This window comes from Macaca nemestrina, chromosome 2 (genome assembly GCF_043159975.1).
Source record: "Macaca nemestrina isolate mMacNem1 chromosome 2, mMacNem.hap1, whole genome shotgun sequence".
Classification (NCBI taxonomy): domain Eukaryota; kingdom Metazoa; phylum Chordata; class Mammalia; order Primates; family Cercopithecidae; genus Macaca; species Macaca nemestrina.
The window spans coordinates 26,979,753-27,003,596 of NC_092126.1; the positions used below are offsets into that span (position 1 = coordinate 26,979,753).

General features: G+C 36.2%; 1 long non-coding RNA gene across 5 annotated transcripts in view; it reads right to left on the minus strand.

Moving 5' to 3' along the window:
- LOC105488911 (uncharacterized) overlaps nucleotides 1-23,844 on the minus strand; it is a 320,242-nt gene that overhangs the window by 243,262 nt on the left and 53,136 nt on the right. Inside the window, exons 3-4 of one of the 5 annotated variants that reach the window (XR_011619651.1) lie at nucleotides 14,863-14,930; nucleotides 9,128-9,340 (exon numbers count right to left, since the gene is read on the minus strand). The exons of 3 other annotated variants lie outside the window; for them this stretch is intronic. This is a non-coding gene — a long non-coding RNA (uncharacterized lncRNA). Of the gene's footprint in view, nucleotides 1-9,127; nucleotides 9,341-12,472; nucleotides 12,766-14,862; nucleotides 14,931-23,844 lie in introns of those variants that run through there. One more of the 5 variants, XR_011619650.1, reaches the window with a different exon arrangement.

Below are 23,844 nucleotides of genomic sequence, written 5' to 3' on the forward strand. Positions count from 1 at the left end.
TTCAATTTCAACTTCATCAAAGATTTAAATTTAAAAAGTAGATTTTTTAGACTTTTAGAAGAAAATAGAGAATTTGGGGTAGACTTTAAACATTGTAGGATTTCCGTCCGGGCGCAGTGGCTCACGCCTGTAATCCCAGCACTTTGGGAGGCTGAGGCGGGCAGATCACGAGGTCACGAGATCGAGACCATCCTGGCTAACACAGTGAAACCCTGTCTCTACTAAAAATACAAAAAATTAGCTGGGCATGGTGGCAGGTGCCTGTAGTCCTAGCTACTCGGGAGGCTGAGGTAGGAGAATGGCATGAACCCAGGAGGTGGAGCTTGCAGTGAGCCCAGATCATGCCATTGCACTCTAGCCTGGGCGACAGAGAGAGACCCCCATCTCTCTCTCTCTCTCTATATATATATATAGAGAGAGAGAGAGAGAGAGTTATATATAGAGAGTTATATATATATATAAAATATATATATAGAGATATCTATATATAAAATATATATATATATAGAGAGAGAGAGAGAGAGAGAGAGAGAGAGAGAGTAGGATTTCCTAAACAAGAAAAAAAAGGCATAAAGTACTCAAAGAAAAAAATTGAGAAAATTTACTACATTAAAATTATGAATGCCTGGCTGTGTGCAGCAGCTCAGACCTGTAATCTGAGCACTTTGGGAGGCTGAGGTGGGTGGATCACTTGAGCCTGGGAGTTCTGAGACCAGCCTGTGCAACACGGCAAAACCCCATCTCTACATATATATATATTTTTAAATTTTTATTTATTTATTTATTTTTTTTATTTTTTAAAATTTATTTATTTTCTATTATTATTATACTTTAAGTTCTAGGGTACATGTGCATAACGTGCAGGTTTGTTACATATGTATACTTGTGCCATGTTGCTCTGCTGCACCCATCAACTCGTCAGCACCCATCAACTCGTCATTTACATCAGGTATAATTCCCAGTGCAATCCCTCCCCCCTCCCCCCTCCCCATGATAGGCCCCGGTGTGTGATGTTCCCCTTCCCGAGTCCAAGTGATCTCATTGTTCAGTTCCCACCTATGAGTGAGAACATGCGGTGTTTGGTTTTCTGTTCTTGTGATAGTTTGCTAAGAATGATGGTTTCCAGCTGCATCCATGTCCCTACAAAGGACACAAACTCATCCTTTTTGATGGCTGCATAGTATTCCATGGTGTATATGTGCCACATTTTCTGAATCCAGTCTGTCACTGATGGACATTTGGGTTGATTCCAAGTCTTTGCTATTGTGAATAGTGCCGCAATAAACATACATGTGCATGTGTCTTTATAGCAGCATGATTTATAATCCTTTGCGTATATACCCAGTAATGGGATGGCTGGGTCATATGGTACATCTAGTTCTAGATCCTTGAGGAATCGCCATACTGTTTTCCATAATGGTTGAACTAGTTTACAATCCCACCAACAGTGTAAAAGTGTTCCTATTTCTCCACATCCTCTCCAGCACCTGTTGTTTCCTGACTTTTTAAAGATCGCCATTCTAACTGGTGTGAGATGGTATCTCATTGTGGTTTTGATTTGCGTTTTGATTTGCCAGTGATGATGAGCATTTTTTCATGTGTCTGTTGGCTGTATGAATGTCTTCTTTTGAGAAATGTCTGTTCATATCCTTTGCCCACTTTTTGATGGGGTTGTTTTTTTCTTGTAAATTTGTTTGAGTTCTTTGTAGGTTCTGGATATTAGCCCTTTGTCAGATGAGTAGATTGCAAAAATTTTCTCCCATTCTGTAGGTTGCCTGTTCACTCTGATGGTAGTTTCTTTTGCTGTGTAGAAGCTCTTTAGTTTAATGAGATCCCATTTGTCAATTTTGGCTTTTGCTGCCGTTGCTTTTGGTGTTTTAGACATGAAGTCTTTGCCCATGCCTATGTCCTGAATGGTACTACCATAGTGTTGGAAGTTCTGGCTAGGGCAATCAGGCAAGAGAAAGAAATCAAGGGTATTCAGTTAGGAAAAGAAGAAGTCAAATTGTCCCTCTTTGCAGATGACATGATTGTATATTTAGAAAATCCCATTGTCTCAGCCCAAAATCTCCTTAAGCTGATAAGCAACTTCAGCAAAGTCTCAGGATACAAAATTAATGTGCAAAAATCACAAGCATTCGTATACACCAGTAACAGACAAACAGAGAGCCAAATCATGAATGAACTTCTATTCACAATTGCTTCAAAGAGAATAAAATACCTAGGAATCCAACTTACAAGGGATGTAAAGGACCTCTTCAAGGAGAACTACAAACCACTGCTCAGTGAAATAAAAGAGGACACAAACAAATGGAAGAACATACCATGCTCATGGATAGGAAGAATTAATATCATGAAAATGGCCATACTGCCCAAGGTTATTTATAGATTCAATGCCATCCCCATCAAGCTACCAATGAGTTTCTTCACAGAATTGGAAAAAACCGCTTTAAAGTTCATATGGAACCAAAAAAGAGCCCGCATCTCCAAGACAATCCGAAGTCAAAAGAACAAAGCTGGAGGCATCATGCTACCTGACTTCAAACTATACTACAAGGCTACAGTAACCAAAACAGCATGGTACTGGTACCAAAACAGAGATATAGACCAATGGAACAGAACAGAATCCTCAGAAATAATACCACACATCTACAGCCATCTGATCTTTGACAAACCTGAGAGAAACAAGAAATGGGGAAAGGATTCCCTATTTAATAAATGGTGCTGGGAAAATTGGCTAGCCATAAGTAGAAAGCTGAAACTGGATCCTTTCCTTACTCCTTATACGAAAATTAATTCAAGATGGATTAGAGACTTAAATGTTAGACCTAATACCATAAAAACTCTACATATATTTTTTATGTATTTTATTACATAAAAATACAAAATTAGCTGAGTGTGGTGGTGTGCAGCTGCAGTCCCAGCTACTCAGGAGGCTGAGGTGGGAGGATGGCTTGAGCCTGGGAGGCAGAGGTTGCAGTGAGCTGAGATCAAGCCACTGCACTCCAACCTGGGTGAAAGAATGAGACCCTGGCCCCTCCACCAAAAAAAAGAATGTCTGCTAATTGAAGTGCAGCATCAAAATAATATAAAGAAAAGCCATTTAATGGGAGAAGACATTTGCAACACATGTACCTGAAAAAATATTTGTTTCCAGAATTTAGAAATGATTGCTACACACCAGTAAGATGAGATAGAAATTTAATTTTTCAAATGAGTGAAGGACTTGAAAAACCTCTTCACAAAAGAAAAAATATAAATTTGCAATTAAACATATGGAATAGTGGGCAACCTCATTAGTAATAAGAATAATTCAGAATAATACTCAGAAAGTTACCAATTCAGGCACAAAGTTAGCAAAAATTAAAAATTCAGACATTTTTAGTGTCCATAAATATGTAAAGCAATGATAATACTATACACTACTGATTGAAAATGTGCTGAATCTGTAATCCATCATTTGTCGAAAAGAAGGTATTACACACAGGTACCAGGATATATATATATGTTATATTGTTATTTTTAACAGAAGAAAAAACAAAACAAAACTAGAAATAACTCGAAGTCCTTCAGCAGTAAAGCAAACACATAAAGCATGGAATAGTCACAAGAGAAAACCATATGGCAATGAAAATCGTTTTTAGTAACTTATCAACAAAAGTTTAAGTAATAAAAAGCTATTGTTACAGAGTATGATTTCATGATTTTACTTATATAAAGTTTTTTAAAATGCAGCTGAAAAAATTAGCCAGGTGTGGTAGTGCATGCCTGTAGTCCCAGCTACTTGAGATGCTGAGACTGGAGGATCACTTGAGCCCGGGAGTTTCAGGCTGCGGTGAACTGTTAACATGTTCATGCTACTGCATTCCAGCCTGAGCAATAGAGCCAGACCCTTTCTCTAAGAAAAAAAAAAAAAAAAATGCAGCTGAGCAATTGCTTGTTCAGAGATATAGATATATCTATTGCAATGGTTAATTATTAACACAACGTTCTAAAAAGTGGTAACTTCTGGCAAGAGCGGTGGCCAAGGAGGACAATTTTGGCAGGGTTACTTAGAGCCTTTCGATGGTGTTGGTAATGGTCTAATGCATGATAGTCACATTCGTGTTCATTTTATTATTTTTTATAGTTTGTGCCCATATTTGGTACTATTATATATTAATTATAATATGTGTTATAATGTGTGTTAAAACTCTTCTATAGATAAAACATATTTCATAATTTTAAAATATATTTTTTTTACAAAAGAAGAAAGAATACACAGAAATGGATGATATTTGAAATTTTAAAAAATCACTTGATAACCTACTGAAATTTTAGAAGAAAAAGATAATGATGATGTCTTTTTCTGTTGGAGACAGAAAAGAATCAATTACTAGAGAAATATGTAGGGTTTTTTTTTAATTGACAGTATTTGTTTGTTGTTTTGATATTGTGATTGAGGCTATGTTTTAATAACAATTTCTAGTTTATTAACTTGTCCAACTTAGTGGATTTTGAAAGCATTTGCAGGAATATAGAATAATTATGTTGGTTTAGGGAGGCATTTTTTACTTATATGCCTCAGATAACTTGGACTAAATACATAATTAGCTCAGTAAATATTTGCCAAATAAATTAGATTAAAGTTTTGGAGAAGATGTAATCTTACTCATCTATAGTTAGAATTGACAATCTTAATTTTAGTAACTTGAAGTACTTTTGTAGAGTCTATATGTTATACTGATTTGCATGTGCATTCAAACAAATATGCAAATGTGTTCTCATGCTTGAAGCTTGTGCAAGTTTCTGATTTATTTCCTCTTATCTCCAAACCATGCATTTTTGCCCTGCTTTGTGATACTGTCGATGGACCTTGTAAATATTTCTTCCTTGCAGCTGGAACAATGTTAAGCTTTGTTAGTAGATGGCACCGGAGAGACCCTGCAGGAGGAGGAAATGACTTTATTTGTGCTTCTAGTGTCCTTTATTCTTCCTCCTCATGCAGCACTTGGCTGATGTGCAAGACACTCACTGGCACTTACCTACAAATGACACTGGCACTCATCTGCAAACGGATTTCATTGGTTCGCAGAGGGTCGTTTCCTGGTGAGTTTTAGTGGTGCCCATAAGAGTAGCTTTTCAGTGGCTCTCACCAGCACCCTACCAGCCAGTTTTCTGCCTTGTAGGCCTACCCTACAGCACCTCCAACAAAATTCTCTGCTATTCAGTGTGCAAAAGCCACCTTTTTAAACAAGATTTGAATCTCAACCTTGGTTAGGGGCTGGGGTAGATCCTCCCAGTGTATTTCTTTCTTAGTACTATGTCTTAGCCCTAGAGGTCATGGCTGCTTCCTAACTTCCTTGTTCTTGAATTCTTTAGAGTTTTCTTTACCTTAGAGTTTTCTTTACTCGTGGAGTTTTCATTATCCCAGAGTTTCCTTGACCCCTGCTAGTGAAGAAATTAGCAGTTAATCTCTGTGGCCATATAATAAATCTTTGTGTTAAAATTTCCCATTCAGTTTACTCAATGGTTTCTGTCTCCTGACTGGATCCTGACTGATGCTCAAATCAAATGTCTTTTTGTGATGGGTACTCCTATAATTTTATAAGAACTACCTGACCTATCACTGCTTATGTGTTCATTTCAATCTTAATCCTCTCCACTCAAAGGCTAAATTTAGAATTCTATTTAAACAGTTTTTTTTTTTTTTTTTGCTATTAAGTAATCAGGTTTTTCACCTTTCACATAATGACTATGACAATTTTCTCTATTGGCAGCAGGCAAATTACCTCTGAAGAGTCCTTTGGAGAAACAGAATATCCAAAATTTCCATTAATTTTTTTTTTTTTTAAGATTTAAAAGCATCACATTCTCTTTGAACAATGGAAAAATAAATAAATAACAAGGGTAAATAAAAAAAACAATACCTAATACATTTAGACAAATGATATATTTGTGTGCCACACAGAATAAATGGCTTCAATAATCATAAATGAATGTCCCTGAAATCACAATATTTTTTCTCAAATCAGACTTTATTCCAGGAGATAAGTAAACTACTCATCATCATCTGACTTTGTCTTCATTTGCCACTGTTTTTCTGCTCATGGAAAATGAAAGGCCCCTTTTCTTTCACCTAAATGATTAATGGTGCATGCTAATCAAGGCACTTCTTCCGCATAGTTCACTGCAAGTGTGAGAAATATTGTCAGAAACTAAATGAACCTTTTGGAGTTGACTGATTTCTCCCAATTTTTGTGATATTACCCAACATGTAAATGACAACTTTTTAAAAAAAAAGAAAAGTAGAAAACTTTCACCAAGTAGTTTCAGATTTCTGCTACACATTTGCAAGGCAGCTGAAACACAATCTAAATAAGTTACTTTTAGATTTTTCCTGATAAAATCTCTTGCATTTATAAGGCCTTAACAAAATATATTATAAGGAAATTAAAATTTTTCTCTTATTTTAATTGCTCCACTTTCTGTTTGGGGCAAATGTGAAGTTAACTACGTTCTATGTAACCTACTTCTCTTCCAAACTTATTGTACCATTCTGGCAAACAAAATTTTACATATATTAAATCAAATATATGCTATTGTAATTGTTAAACAGAGAATGAGATGTTGAATGTTCCACTAAATTTTGTATGTATAATTTGGAAGATTAAATATCATTTCAAAAAATTCACAGAATATATACTTATTGACTAATAATTATGAATATATTATCTCTATTTTATATTCACGTCCATATATATTATTTGTGTTTATATCAGCACATTCAGAAGCTCACACAAAGATGTATGCTTATTAAGGGTCACTAAAACAGTTTAGAAAAAGTAAAATCCATGGAATTCGTGGATGTTAAACATTGGTATTGAAAGCAAATTGAACTGTTAGGATTATGGTATATTGGAGTCCAATTTGTCTATGATGAACTATGGATGTTTTTCTTTTTTATTTCTTTTTAAACCAAGATAGATAGTTATCTCACTAGAGAAAAGTTAATCCCATGGTAGTACAGAATTCAGAAAAGGTTTGGACTTAACTAGAGAGTCTGGGTTCAATTTTATGTTTGCCCTATGAATTTGGACCAATTAGCTTAGTAGTTTGGGCCTTAGTAGCCCCATCTATGATATAGGCAATACTTGTATTAGGCTATTCTTGCATTGCTGTAAAGAAACACCTGAAGTTGGGTAATTTACAGAGAAAAGAGGTTTAACTGGCCCACAGGTCTGCTGGCTTTACAGGAAGCATGGTGCTAACATTTGCTCAGCTTATGGCGAGGCCTCAGGAAGCTTACAATCATGGCAGAAGGCAAACAAGGTGCAGGTGGACTTACTTGGCAAAAGTGGAAGCAAAAGCAAGCAAGGAGGGAAGTGCTACACACTTTTAAACAAACAGATCTTGTGAGAACCCACTCACTATCATGAGGACAGCACCAAGGGGATGGTGCTAAACCATTCATGAGAAATCAACCCCCACGATCCAATCACCTTCCAACAGGCCCCATCTTGATTACATTTCAACATGAGATTTGGAGGGAACATTCAAACTATATCAGTGCCCACCTCAAACTGTTGGATGGACTAAATTAGGTAATGCGTGTAAACCACAGAGTTCAAATCTAATAACAATGTAGGTTACTTTCTTTGTCTATTATAGGCCTTTAATCTCATCTCCAGCACTTAGAGAAGCATTTGGTGCAAAAGTAATTGTGGTTTTGTCATTGAAAATAATGGCAAAAACTGCAATAACTTTGGCACCAATCTAATATATAATCAAAAAACCTTTCTAAAATGGGATAGAAAGCCCAAGACTTCTGCAATTATAGTATATTTTGCCCTTTTAAGGTCCATCTAGGGATGGCTCACACAAATGAAATTGTAATCATCAATTTTTGATGATGAATTCTTGTTGCCAATTAGTGATAAGACCTGACAAATTTAGAATGAACTGAAGAAATGGAGCAAAACATAGGTCACTTTAGAATCTTATAGATTTCCCTGAATATTACTGGAGTAAAATAAACATACAGAAAATGTGCAGCCTGATGGATTTTCATACACTGAGCACCCTCGAATAACCAACACAAAGGCCAGACAACAAACACTGCAAGAACCCCAGAAGTCCCCATTCATTTCCTTCCAGCCACTACTCCCCACCCCACCCCAAGGACAAGCACTATCCAGGATTCTAATGGCAGAGATTAGTTTTGAGAATAAGTTCCATGAAAAAATTTTTCAGTTTTCTAGTCATTTAAGACCTTTAGTTAACAAATATTTATTTGGTCACTTCTAATGTTCCAGGAATGATACTGGATATACTCTAGTGAATAAGATAACATAGTCTCTTCCCTCATGGAACTTATGATCCAGTAAGTTATAAAATGGTGAAGTAAAAAAAAATAAAGAAAGAAAGCAATTCTCACCCAATAATATGCCTTTATGGAGTCAAAAATCTCAATTTATTTAGATAGCTGGAAATTGATTTATTGATACCTATAAATTACGAGTGATTTGGAATTCTCCAGATCAGCAGTCAATCATCTTTTTCACAACAGACTTAACCCTAAGGCATTATCTCTATAAATTCTACTTAGAATCCACAGTAAACTTAAAAGCTTTTATGAGCAAACAAGCAGGTATTTTAGTAAAATTATAAACTGATTAAGAAAAAGCAGGGAAATGTGGGACTATGATATTTTCTCTAGCTCATCATATTCAGTTATGTTCTATGGAGTACAAGCTGCATCATAAGTTGATAATGTTCTTCAATAAATATTTGAAAGCCACATAAGTCTAGAATATGGTGAATTATACAAAGATAAACAGATTTTAAGTAAATTATAGAATTTTACATAGCTTTTAATGTTAATATTATTTCTGATTATCCAAGGGTGAAGGGATTATATGTATAATTTTCCAAGCATATTATATCACAGAAAACATTTCTTCATGAGCCATCTTCTTAAAACAAAATTCTAGGAGAAAGATAATGTAGCATAATGGTTGTAGGGGCAGAACGATATGATACCTTTCCTCACTCATCACAAATGTCACGGCCAATACTCATATAACAAAAGACAGCTTAACAAGAGAAAACAGCAACATATTTATTTAATCAAAGTTTTATGTGCCATAGGAGTCTTCAGAAAGGCCGTTTAGATTCTTCTTGGCCTCTCTGTGTAGCTTTCCTTTCCTCTGGGTATGGGGTAGAACGCTTGTCACGTGAAAGTCTTCAGGGAAGAAGGAAGAATTTTAGAGAGTGACCATTTTAGGTTTTATGGCTTTCATTGGGAAGAAGAGTTCCAGTTTCTGTGAACCTCGGGCAAGAGGAATTTTGTCTTCTGTAACTTGTTTTGGGAGAAAAAAAAAAGGCTGAGACACCTTGCTTCTGAGACTCTAGTATCCAGTTCAAAGCACTCAGCATACCAAAGTACTATACTTGGGAGTATTGTGTTCCAAGCCATGACAAAGTTAAGAAAGTGTTTTGGTGCATAACATTTCTGTATTTAAGTATCTCACGTAAAACAAAGTCTGGACATTTCTGAGCTATAATTCTATCATCTATAAAATAGAATTAATTTTATAAAGCACATAGAATGGTCATCAAAATCAAATGAGATACCATAAATAACCTGTTTTTGTATATTCCTTGTTACAGAGGAGACACATGTATGTGTGGGTATGTGCATATATCTGTGTATGTGTGTCACAATAAACAGATTAAACAGATAGATAATAACAGATATTTAAGAAGATGGAATCCACATTACCTGCAAAATAACTTGTTTTAACCCAGGAATTAGCATATCTGTTTGAGTGGTATAATATTGAGACTTAAAGGATCAAATTGTAAATGTAGAAATGTTGTCTTAGGCTTTCCTCCCCTATTTCCCACGTTCTTATTTTATGCTAAATGACAGGGTATCCTTAAATAGGCTCAAATTATACCACTGTTGTTCTGAATTTTAAATTACAGGACATGATAGAATACAATGTATATATAGTTCCAAGTGTTTGGTTTTCTTTTCTTTTTTTCTACTTTAATATACCTCTTTTATGATTAAATGACATCAGATATTAAAATGTTACTTACTGGAAAATGGCAAATAATCATAAGGAAATCTATGGGAGTTGGCAACATTCCTGAATATGAATAACAATGTTTGCTACTTATAAGGCACCTGTCTTCTCAAAAATTCAATTGCCTTAATGGTGTTCTACCATATCTCTTTGTAGTAAATAGGGGGCAATATTACCTATTTATTGAATTAGACATTAGAAAAGGGGACCATTTCAGTGGCCTGAAATTTCAGAATGAATGACACAAATAATATTAAAATTCAGGTATTTAAACTGACCCTCACTCTTTTGCTAGGTTGAATAGACCTTATTTCATTCATTAACAGTTAAATTTGAATTCCTTATTACTGCCATCTAAAAAGGGCATGTTAACCCAACACAGTATTATTATTTCAATGTCAAACATAATATTATGATAGCAGAACACACTTTCATTTTCCAATGTATTCTTTTTCTCTTGAGACTTCAGATAATCGAAAGACAATAAAATACTTATATAAAAATACCATATATTTATTTTTGGAAAAACAAATATAAAAGATAAAGGGAAGATAAAAATAAATCAAAGGCAATCACTATTTCAGAGAAAGCCTCATGGAATCATTCTGGCGAAGTGGAATCTCGGTAAGTTTAGAAATGGAAGAATATTCAGAGGTTTTTATGCTAAATTGTGACATATTGAGTGCAGATGTTATTACTGGGGTCCTGGTACATGTTTAACAACAGGCTCTCAGGGACATAAAAAGTAATGGTTTACAACATTTCTCAATTTTTGTGTTGCAAATATTCCTATCTTGGACAATTTCAAACTGCCAAATTGGAGTTACTGAACAAGGAATTGGAAAAGGATATACAAACTGGCATGTGCTGACACCAGCATACCATTGGATGTTGCATTTGGGTAAACCCAAAATAAGATATATCACCAAAATCAAGGGAGTTATATATGAAATAGCTTTATTTATAGAAAGATTCATAAATTGCAATTCTATTGGAGTCAGGAAAAAAAGTAAATGGAAGAATCTAGCCAGGTGTAAGAAACAGAGAGAGATGGAGATATGGTAAACAGAAGAAAGCGATAGCTCCTCATCCTCTGTCCATAGTTTTATGCAGAAATGTGCATCTAGAAACCAGATCTTCTGATTTTTACAGAGAAGCAATATATAAAGATAATATAAATGGGCAAAGTTGTAAGATTCTAAAAAGCTCTGTGTACAACATGAATACATCAATTTCCTGCATACAGAAATGGACCTTGAGTTTGTGATCAGTGATTAGAGATTCTGGACAAGGCTCCTAAGTGCATTTAACATGTGCAAATGCAAGAATAGATATCACTCCTTTGATGCTATTCACTTTCAACAATGACTTCTTGATCTTCCCCTATTCTGCCTTTTTATACTTGCGACCGAATTCCAGGGCTTATGGCCTATAAAATGCAGTAAGAAAATAAGTGAGTCTACATGGCATCAAGTGCCTTGCATGGTCTATTTATGTGAAGGAATCAAAAGACAAAAGAGTTTTATTCTTCTGTCTCAGTCATAAAGCCTCTGATGCTTCAAGAAAAGAGACAAGTGGAGAGAAGTCTTGTTCCTAAATAAAATGTTGCTAAGATAAAAAGGACCCCCTGAAGACCAAACTTTTTATGATAACTTGAAACACATGAAACTTTCTCTTGCTTTCAAATTGTATTGGTTGTATCTGTTTTTCCTCTCACTTTAAAAAAGTGGTTCCCTTGCTATTGGTAAATTATATCCTGCTGTTTTCACTTCAAATCTTTGATGCTACAAAGTTTTCTCTTCACCTTTCCTGCATCCAGTATTCCCTTGTCATTCTTTTATTAAACCCTGTGCATGCTTGAAAGTGCTCACCTCTGTGAATTCTTCCTTTCCTGAGGATCTCAGCAGAGTTAGGAGTGCCAAATGTCCAAAAATACTTGCAAAAATCTCTTTGATAATGCTTATATTATATAATAATTATTTGCTTCATTTTCTATCCCTCTACACAGGAATCCTGTTGAGGACTGGGCTATATACTTTTAAGTTTTAAAGTCTAGCATACAGGCTGCCATACAGTAAGTGACTAATGCATATTTCTTAAGTGAGTAAAAGTTCCTGTCTTAACCTCCATTTCTTCTTCAGATTTCCATCTTCTCCATTTTCTTTCACTCTCATGCCAGCAAAGCTGATGATGAAAGAAAGAAAATAGGTATCACAAGGCCTACTCCACTGTACCCCATGGATACTGACATCTTCCTCTCTCCACTTTCTTTTTGATAGCCTGAATGGAAATATAAGGAGAAGAAATATGGGGAGCAAAAAGGACATAGATGATGGAGTCATTGATAAAGGCCATGTTGACAATTTTGAGAAATTTATATTCACTTATTCTTGGAATAGCAGAGTTATTCTCAACACTGTACCTTATTTTAGCCTTGCAAATATCCTTAGAGATAATAAGAGAAAACATTACGATCCCTGTTTGAAGATGAGAATGCTGAGGAGTAAGTGCATGGCCCAATATGTCCTCCTCATCCTTTTCTACTCATATAATGCCAGTATTGATTCTTCCAATTTAAAGGCCAGGGGATCTTCTTTCCCACGCTTAAGTCTCCTCTGACTGACAGCCTCCATGTCACCTTTTTGTTTCTTTGCCTCTTTTCCTTTGCCGTTGTCTCTATTAGCCAGCTGCACTGCAAATCAAACCCAGTGACAACTTGGTAAGAATAAGTGACTAACCTGCTAAGAAATGTTACATGGCTTCTTTTATAAAAAGAATTCTAGGCTGTCTTGACATTCATCTATCAAGACTAGTTAGAGCTAATAAAGTCAGGCCTCCCACCGTACAGGTGGATGGGCTGGCTGACCCTGTATCTCAAATGACTCATGGTAATTTATAGTTCCTTGTGATAATTAGAAGTCCTACAAGAGGAAAAAGCTAAAAGCTTTCTCCAAATGATGGATGCTGTCAGGAAACAGCCCTATGTGCCTTTATTTCTTTGTGCCTCTCTAATTAAGTATCTGGAGTAGCTTGTTATAAAAGACAATGTGTGGTTTCAAAACGGCAAAGTGGGTCAGAGAGAGGGAGGCTAGCAAGAAACTAGGGATGCCTTGAGTTCCACATCAGTCCTCCACTCTGCTTGTGAGAGCATCCACAGGTGTCCACAAGGAGAGCTTAGGGCAAAACATATAACCTTTAAAGTATTCTGCTCTCCTTGCAGGATGGAGAAGAATAACAGAATCAGTAGAGAAAATCCTTTGCTTCTGGGAAGACCGAGTAGACATACTTTTCCCTATTCTTTCTACTGGGTATAACTAAAAATCCTAGATATTATATATAGGTCAAACATAAGAACACTCTGAAAGATAAAGAGAAGAAAGTAGACTGGCTGTAGATCTTGAGACTCAAAGCTATCTACATCACTAGTCTTAGTGTTGGAAATTCTAGCCAGTGCAATAAGACAGAAAAGGAAAATGAAAGGCACACAGTTTAGAAAGAAAGAAATAAAACTGCCCCTATTTGAAGATGACATGATGGTCTATGTAGAATATAATGGAGAATATACAAAAAAAGTTCCTAGAACCAATAAGTGAATTCAACAAGGCCACAGAATATAAGATAAGCTTCTGATGTATGAGAAATCAACTGTTTTTCCATATACTAGCAATAAACACACGAATGCAAAATTTAAAAAAATGCTATTTACAATCATTCAAAATAAAATGAAATAGGTGTAAATCTAACAAAATAAGGATGCTGAAATGACAATGCTGATGTGAGAAATTTTAAGGTATTTTGATAAATAAAGAAGCATACTGTTCTCATGAATTGGAAAGCACCACATAATAAGAATGTTAATTTCTGCAAATTGTTACACAAATTTACAGAAATTCCTACAAAAATTCCAGCAAGAGTTTTGATAAATATGGATAAACTCATTCTAAAATGTGTATGAGCAGGTCACGTAGCTAGAATAACTAAAACAAATTTAAAAGAAAAATGAAATGGGAGACACTAGTTTTTATTATTTCAAGATTTATTGTATAGTTGATTGCAAAATTTACTGTATGGCAAGACTGCATGGAACAGAATAGAGTGCATAAAAATAGACATACAAATATGTTCCACTGATTTCTGACAATGTTACAAAAGAAATGCAATAAATGAAAATCCACAGGTTAAAAAATATTTTTGTGGATTTGGAAATTAGTGTTTGGACAATTTAGAATTGTCTTCTGGATTCTTCATAACAATCAATACTTGAACCTATAGGGGTGGACTCTGCCCATACACAGAAACTGAGAGTGAACAGTATTTTAAAAATTATCTTTCAAAAATGACAGTGACCAGTAAATTGAAAATAGAAAAAAATGTCATTTTTCTAAGTTGAAATAGGACTCTTTGGTTAAAACTAAGTGCTTATATGGATGCATTATTCCTGAAGTACAGCTATTTGGTTCATCATTATTAGGGATTGTCTACATTAAAAAGGGAGTAAGAGAGCTATATCCTCAAAACTACATCAAGGATTTTTCCATTGCATTCTAATCACTTTTCCTTATGAGAAACAGGGTCTTTGTCCTCTCCTTAAAGTCATGCAAACTTTTAAAAAATGGAACATAGAAAAGAGAGACTATTTGAAATCTTATTATTCTTGTTTTATACCTTAGTGGTGTCCCATAGAAATACAATGGACCACAAATGTGAGCTTGTCATAATGTGTTTTGTGTTGCTGTAACAGAATACCTGAGACTGGGTAGTGTATAAGGGACATAAATTTATTTCTTACAGTTCAGGAGGTTGAGAAGTCCAAGATCAAAGAGCTGCTATCATGTGAAGCCTTTTTACTGTGTCATCCTACGATAGAGGCAAAAAGGGAGCAAAGAGTGAGAGAATAAGAGGGGCCCCAACTGACTTTTATAACAAAGTCTCTCTCAATAATGAACCGACTCCCGAGATAATGGATTAATCCATTCATGGGAACAGAGTCCTCATGACCTATACTTTTTAAAGTCCCACCTCTCAACATGATTGCACTGGGGATTAAGTTTCCAACATGAAATTTGAGAAACACATTCAAACGATGGCAAAGCCACATGTGTAATTTTAAATTTTCTAGTAGCTATCTTAAAACATTTTAAAAAGTTTAACTTATGTATATGGTATAAAGAGGGGGTCCAGTTTCAGTTTTCTGCATATGGCTAGCCAATTTTCCCAACACCATTTATTAAATGGTGAATCCTTTCCTCATTGCTTGTTTTTGTCAGGTTTGTCAAAGATCAGATGGCTGTAGATGTGTGGCGTTATTTCTGAGACTTTTGTTCTGACCCATTGGTCTATATATCTGTTTTGATACCAGTACCATGCTGTTTTGGTTACTGTAGCCTTGTAGTATAGTTTGAAGTCAGGTGGCGTGATGCCTCCAGCTTTGTTCTTTTTGCTTAGGATTGTCTTGGCTGTATGGGCGGTTTTTTGGTTTCATATGAAATTAAAAGTAGTTTTTTCTAATTATGTGAAGAAAGTCAATGGTACCTTGATGGGGATAGCATTGAATCTATCAATTACTTTGGGCGGTATGGCTGTTTTCACGAGATTGATTCTTCCTATCTATGAGCATGGAATGTTTTTCCCTTTGTTTGTGTCCTCTCTGATTTCCTTGAGCACTGGTTTGTAGTTCTCCTTGAAGAGGTCCTTCATATCCCTTGTAAGTTGTATTCCTAGGTATTTTATTCTCTTTATAGCAATTGTGAATGGGAGTTCACTCATGATTTGGCTCTCTGTCTATTATTGGTATATAGAAATGCTTGTGATTTTTGCACATTGATTTTGTATCCTGAGACTTTGCTGAAGTTGCTATCAGCTTAAGGAGATTTTGGGCTGAGACAGTGGGGTTTTCTAAATATACAATCATGTCATCCGCAAACAGAGACAATTTGATTCGCTCTCTTCCTATTTGAATACCCTTTATTTCTTTCTCTTACCCTATTGCCCTGGCCAGAACTTCCAACAGCATGTTGAATAAGAGTGGTGAGAGAGGGCATCCTTGTCTTGTGCCAGTTTTCAAAGGGAATGCTTCCAGCTTCGGCCCATTCAGTATGATATTGGCTGTGGGTTTGTCATAAATAGCTCTTATTATTTTGAGATATGTTCCATCAATACCTAGTTTATTGAGAGTTTTTACCATGAAGGGTGTTGAATTTTATCGAAGGCCTTTTCTGCATCTATTGAGATAATCATGTGGTTTTTATCATTCATTCTGTTCATGTGATGAATTATGTTCATTGTTTATTGATTTGCAACCAGCCTTGCATCCCAGGGATGAAGCTGACTTGATCATGGTGGATAAGCTTTTTGATGTGCTGCCGGATTCTGTTTGCCAGTATTTTTTGAGGATTTTCGCATTGATGTTCATCAGGGATATTGGCCTGAAATTTTCCTTTTTTTGTTGTGTCTCTGCCAGGTTTTGGTATCAGGACGATTCTGGTCTCCATGAAATAAGTTAGGGAGGAGTCTCCCTTTTTCTATTTTTTGGAATACTTTCAGAAGGAATGGTACCAGCTCCTCTTTGTACCTCTGATAAATTCATCTGTGAGTCCTTCTGGTCCTGGGCCTTTTTGGTTGGTAGACTATTAATTACTGCCTCAGTTTTAGAACTTGTTATTTGTCAGTTCAGGGATTCTACTTCTTCCTGGTTTAGTCTTGGGAGGGTGTATGTGTCCAGGAATTTATCCATTTCTTCTAGATTTTCTCATTTATTTGCATAGAGGTGTTTATAGTATTCTCTGATGGTAATCTGCATTTCTGTGGGATCCATGGTGATATCCCCTTTATCAATTTTTATCATGTCTATTTGATTCTTCTCTCTTTTCTTCTTTATTAGTCTGGCTAGTGTTCTATCTATTTTGTTAATCTTTTCAGAAAACCAGCTCCTGGATTCATTGATTTTTTTGAAGGGTTTTCATATCTCTATCTCCTTCAGTTCTGCTCTGATCTTAGTTATTTCTTATCTTCTGCTGGATTTTTGAATTCATTTGTTCTTGCTTCTCTACTTCTTTTAATTGTGATGTTAGGGTATCAATTTTACATCTTTCCTGCTTTCTCCTGTGAGCATTTAGTGCCATAAATTTCCCTCTAAACACTGCTTTAGCTGTGTCCCAGAGATTCTGGTACATTGTGTCTTTGTCGTCATTGATTTCAAAGAACTTCCTTATTTCTGCCTTTATGTCGCTATTTACCCAGTAGTCATTCAGGAGCAGGTTGTTCAGTTTCCATGTGGTTGTGCCATTTTGAGTGAGTTTCTTAATCCTGAGTTTTAATTTGATTTCCCTTAGTCTGAGAGACTGTTCGTTATTATTTCCATTCTTTTGCATTTGCTGAGGAGTGTTTTACTTCCAATTATGTGGTCAATTTTAGAAATAGTGTGATGTGGTGCTGAGAAGAATGCATATTCTGTTGATTTGAGGTGGAAAGTTCTGTAGATATCTATAAGGTCTGCTTGGTCCAGAGGTGAGTTCAAGTCCTGAATTTCCTTGTTAATTTTCTGTCTCATTGATCTGTCTAAAATGGGCAGTGGGGTGTTAAAGTCTCCCACTATTATTGTGTGGGTGTCTAAGTCTCTTTGTAGGTCTCTAAGAACTTGCTTTATGAATGTGTGTGCTCCTGTACTGGGTGCATATCTATTTAGCACAGTTAGCTCTTTTTATTGCATTGATCCCTTTACCATTATGTAGCGTTCTTCTTTGTTGTTTTTGATCTTTGTTGGTTTAAAGTCTGTTTTATCAGAGACTAGGATTGCAACCTCTGCTTTTTTTTTTTTTCTTTCCATTTGCTTGGTAAATGTTTCTCCAACCATTTATTTTGAGCCTATATGTTTTTGCACATTAGAGTCTCTTGAATACAGCACACTGATGGGTCTTGACTCTTAATCCAATTTGCCAGTCTGTGTCTTTTAATTGGGGCATTTAGCCCGGTTACATTTAAGATTAATATTGTTATGTATGAATTTGATCCTGTCATTATGATGCTAGCTGGTTACTGTGTCTGTTAGTTGATACAGTTTCTTCATAGTGTCGATGGTCTTTACATTTTGGTATGTTTTTGCAGTCACTGGCACCGGTTTTTCCTTTCCATATTAAGTGCTTCCTTCAGGAGCTCTTATAAGGCAGCCAGGTGGTGACAAAATCTCTCAGCATTTGCTTGTCTGTAAAGGATTTTATTTCTTCTTTGCTTATGAAGCTTAGTTTGGCTGGATATGAAATTCTTGGTTGAAAATTTTTTTCTTTAAAAATGTTGAATATTGACCCCTACTCCCTTCTGGCTTGTAGGGCTTCTACAGAGAGATCCGCTGTTAGTCTGATCGGCTTCCCTTTGTGGGTAACCAGACCTTTCTCTCTGGCTGCCCTTAATATTCTTTCCTTCATTTCAACCTTGGATAATCTGATGATTATGTGTCTTGGGGTTGCTCTTCACAAGGATTATCTTTGTGGTAGTCTCTGTATTTCCTGAATTTGAATGTTGGCCTGTCTTGCTAGGTTGGGGAAGTTCTCCTGGATAATATCCTGAAGAGTGTTTTCCAACTTGGTTCCATTTTCCCCATCACTTTCAGGTACACTAATCAAACATAGGTTTGGTGTTTTCACATAGTCCCATGTTTCTTGTAAGCTTTGTTTGTTCCTTTTCATTCTTTTTTCTCTAATCTTGTCTTTACACTTTATTTCATTAAGTTGATCTTCAATTTTTGATATCCTTTCTTCTGCTTGATATATTCAACTATTGATGCTTGTGTATGCTTCATCTAGTTCTCATGCTGTGTTTTTCAACTCCATCAGGTTATTTATGTTCTTCTCTAAACTGGTTATACTAGTTAGCAATTCCTCTAAGCTTTTGTCAAGGTTCTTAGCTTCCTTGCATTGGGGTCGAACATGCTACTTTAGCTCAGAGGAGTTTGTTATTACCCACCTTCTGAAGCCAACTTACGTCAACTAATCAAACTCATTCTTCATCCAGTTTTGTTCCCTTGCTGGTGAGGTGATGTGATACTTTGGAGGAGAAGAGGCATTCTGGTTTTTGGAATTTGCAGCCTTTTTGTGCTGGGTTTTCCTCATCTTTGTGGATTAATCTATCTTTGGTCTTTGATGCTGATGACCTTCAGATGCAGTTTTTATGTGGACATCCTTTTTGTTCACATTCATACTATTCCTTTCTTTTTGTTAGTTTTCCTTCTAATAGTCAGGTCCCTCTGCTTCAGGTCTGCTGGAGTTTGCTGGAGGTCCACTCCAGACCCTGTTAGCCTGGGTATCACCAGCAAAGGCTGCAGAACAGCAAAGATTGCTGCCTGTTACTTTCTCTGGAAGCTTCGTCCCAGAGAGACATCTGCCAGATGCCAGCCAGAGCTTTCTTGTATGAGGTGTCTGTTGACCACTTCTGGGAGGTGTCTGTCGACCACAGTCTCGAGGCACAGGGCTCAGGGACCCACTTAAGAAGGCAGTCTTTCCCTTAGCAGAGCTCGAGCACTGTGCTGGGAAATCTGTTGCTCTTTTCAGAGCCAGCAGGCAGGAACATTTAATTCTGCTGAAGCTGTGCCCACAGCTGCCCCTTCCCTCAGGTGCTCTTTACCAGGGAGATGGGAGTTTTATCTATAAGCCCCTCATTGGGGCTGCTGCCTTTCTTTCAGAGATGCCCTGCCCAGAGAGGAGGAATCTAGAGAGGCAGTCTGGCTACAGTGGCTTTGCTGAGCTGCTGTGGGCTTTGCCCAGTTTGAACTTCCCGGTGGCTTTGTTTACACTGTGAGGGGAAAACCGCCTACTCAAACCTGAATAATAGCAGACCCCCCTCTCCTCACCATGCTCGAGCATCCCAGGTCAACTTCAGACTGCTGTGCTGGCAGTGAGAATTTCAAGCCAGTGGATCTTAGCTTGCTGGGCTTTGTGGGGGAGGGTCTAGCCAAGCTAAACCACTTGGTTCCCTGGGTTCAGCCCCCTTTCCAGGGGAGTAAATGGTTCTGTTTTGCTGGTGTTCCAGGCGCCACTGGGGTATAAAAAAAAACTCCTGCAGTTAGCTTGGTGTTTGCCCTCATGGCAGCCCAGTTTTGTGCTTGAAACCCAGGGCCCTGGTGGTGTAGGCATCTGAGGGAATCTCCTGGTCTGTGGGTTGTGAAGACCGTGGGAAATGCATAATATCTGGAATGGAATGCACCATCCTTCACTGCACAGTCCCTCATGGCTTCCCTTGGCTAGGAGAGAGAGTTCCTTGGCCCCTTGCACTTCCTGGGTGAGGCCAAGCCCCACCCTGACTCAGCTTGCCCTCTGTGTACTACACCCATTATCTAACCAGTCCTAATGAGATGAGCTTGGTACCGAAGTTGGAAATGCGGAAATCACCCACCTTCTGCATTGATCTCACTGAGAGCTGCAGACTGGAGCTGTTCCTATTGGGCCATCTTGCCAGCCACCCCTACTTCCTGTGTTTCTTAAAGAGTATGGAATATTGAGAGTAGTGCTTCTCAAAATTTAAAGGTCATGAAAGTTATCTAGGGATTTTCTTAAATCTACACTGATTTGATAGGTCTAGGCAGCATCCTAAGATACTACATTTCTAACAAGGCCCATAGATGATGCCAATGATGCTGGTCCACAGACCACATTTTGAATAGAAAAAGCTTCAACACTTCCATCAGAGTTACCTGTACATTGATTTAAAATTCAATTACTGTGCCTTACTTACTGAATTAGAATACTTGAACATGAGGCTTGGGAATCTGAATTGTTTGCGTAATCTCCAGGTTCTTTGTCATGATAAAATGTAAGAATTGTTTGTGTGGCCTAAGACCCAATCATTTCTACCAAACCATGCCATCAGGAGGGAATAAAAATGTTAGCCCTTGTATTCAGATGCTGGAAAGTTTTATTTTTCAATTTGTTGAAAGATTTTCCAAACTTATTTTGTGAATCTTTTATAATGAGATTTTGAGTTTCAAAGATGTATGTATTATTAGTTAGTTTGGGGCATTGCAGTGTTTTCTATTTATGTTGTTTTTGCTCAGAGTGAGAGGCTCCTGAACTTTTCCGTACTCCTTCGTATTTTACCATCTCCCTTTGGGGAGATAATTCCATAAAAAGATACATCTGAATGAAAGGAATTATTCTACCCTTCTTTCCTAACGTGAAAACTAATGTGTTCATGGTGTGTGTGTGTGTGTGTGTGTGTGAAAAATATGTTGGGATTAGACTGATGAAACAGCCACCAATATACAGAGGACAATGGCTCTTTGAAGGTCCCTGTGGAGTATCACAAAGGAAATACAAGCCAGGATATCTAAGGTGGGTGGAAAACATACAAATCCAGACTCTTAAATAAAAGTCACAGAAAGGACAGAATACATGGGATGTTTATAAATGAAAGAGATAGGTTTTCTGTATCAAAATGGGGTTCTTGAAAGAGCTGTCTTCTGAAGACACAAAAAGGAATTGCACCAAAAGCAAAAATTGACAAATGGGATCTAATTAAATTTAAGAGCTTCTGCACAGCAAAAAACAAAAACACAAAAACAAACAAACAAAAAAACACTTATCAACAGAGTAAACAGACAGTCTACAGAATGGGAGACACATGCATGCTTATGTTCACTGAAGCACTATTCACAATAGCAAAGACATGGGATCAACCTAAATGATCATCAATGATAGACTGGATAAAAAGTGTGGTATACATACATCATGGAATACTATGCAGCCATAAAAAAGAATGAGATCATGTTCTTTGCAGGAACATGGACAAAGTTGGAAGCCATTATCCTTAATGAGCTAATACAGGTACAGAAAACCAAACACCACATATTCTCATTTATAAGAGGGAGCTACATGATGAAATAACTGATAGATACTAGGCTTAATACCTGGGTGATGAAATAATTTGTGCAACAAACACCCATGACACAAATTTACCTGTGTAACAAACCTGCACGTATAACCTCAAACTTAAAACAAAATTAAAAATATATATCACATTTTACCCCATAAATATACATGACTATTATTTGTCAACTAAAAATAAATAAATTAAATTTAAATAAAAATACAAATTTATTGAAAAAATAAATACATTAACAACATCACAGAAAAAATGTGTTTTGAATAAAAATGTGTAAGTAAAGAAAACAAACATCTTTAAAAAACTTTTCTATATTAAACATAAAATCTTACTTTTTTTTTTTTTTTTTTTTTTTAAATAAAGAGCCGCCTTCAATAGTGATTTGACAACATTTAGTTTAGCTAATGCTTACTGGCTGAGATCATAAATGAATCATGTGCTGGACAGCAGAAAAAGGCAGAAAGAGAAAAGGATACAATCATTTCCCTCAAGACATTTGCAGTCTAGCAGAAGAGAGTTGTGTGACCTAACAGAGAGTAATGAAATGCATGTTCCTGGTAGGAGGAAAGTAAAGGAGGAAAGCAACTTTTCCAGGTCTTTTGAAAAAATTCAATAAGAAAAATCTTTACACATTAAAATTAATAATGTGCAGTAACTGGAAACAATCCACATATCCATCAACAGGTAAATGAATAAAGAAATTATAGTATGTTCATATGATAGACCATTCTCAGCAATAAAAATGAGCAAATCATTTGTGTAAATCAATTAATCTCAAAATTATTATGTTGAGAGAAAGAAGCCAGATATAAAACAGTGCACATTGTACAACTCAATTTCTATAAAATATAAGAAAAGGTAAGCGAATCTATGGTGTTAGAAATTATAGCACTAGTGACTTATGTTGGTGTGTATTGACTGGAAAGAGCATGTAGGTATGTGTATGTGTATATATATATGTACACACATACATGTACCTATGTATATATTTGTATATGTACATGTTATGTGTCTACATAGATGTATATATATGTGTGTATACATAGGTGTATATATAGGTATATATGATACATAAGCATATATGTATATACATAGGTATACAATGTAGGTATACATATATGTGCATATATACATATGTACACATATACATACATAGGTATATGTGTATGTATGTATATGTGTGTGTGTGTCTTTGTAATGCTTGAAGAGGCAGGTTGAGTTTATCTTACAGAAGATTAAACAACAGACATACGGAGATATTAAGATAGCCAGTTATATGGTTGGGGGTTAACTCGTTAATTTGTGAAGAAAGAGAAAGGTCATGACATTCAATTTTCATTGATGTGAGAAGCTGCTGAAACCACTATTTCAGAGAAATGGATTAAGGCAGTTGTGCATAAGGAATAGTGTTCTGATTGTGTAAGATATTTTTATTATTGTTTTTACTGGGTAAAATCTTATGTGCTATAGGTAGCAAGATGATTAGAGATGATGTCAAGGAAAGACCTATGAGGAAAAAAAGGCATTTAAAAAACTATTTGAAATGGAAGGTTATTTTCTTTTTTCCCTGTAGTTCTGAAAAAGAAGCTATGTTTCTGTGAAATGTAGTTGGTGACAAATGGGAGGCATTGATAGTGAAAAACACACAAAAAAACCAAAAAGGAGGGAGAACACAAAGTTTATCAAAGTTTATTATCTTAATACCATTTTGTCAGTAAGAGAAATGTTTAAAAAGGGAAACATTTGGGAAACACATTGGTGGAATGTGTTCTGTTTAGGTTTTAAACAGACATGGAAATACAGTGTCTTGGAGTGGAAGGAATTTCAGTTCAGTCAGAAGAGAAATGCTAGAGGCACCTGTCTGTTGGAATGCATTTAAGAGGTAAGGTAACTGAATTTGTGT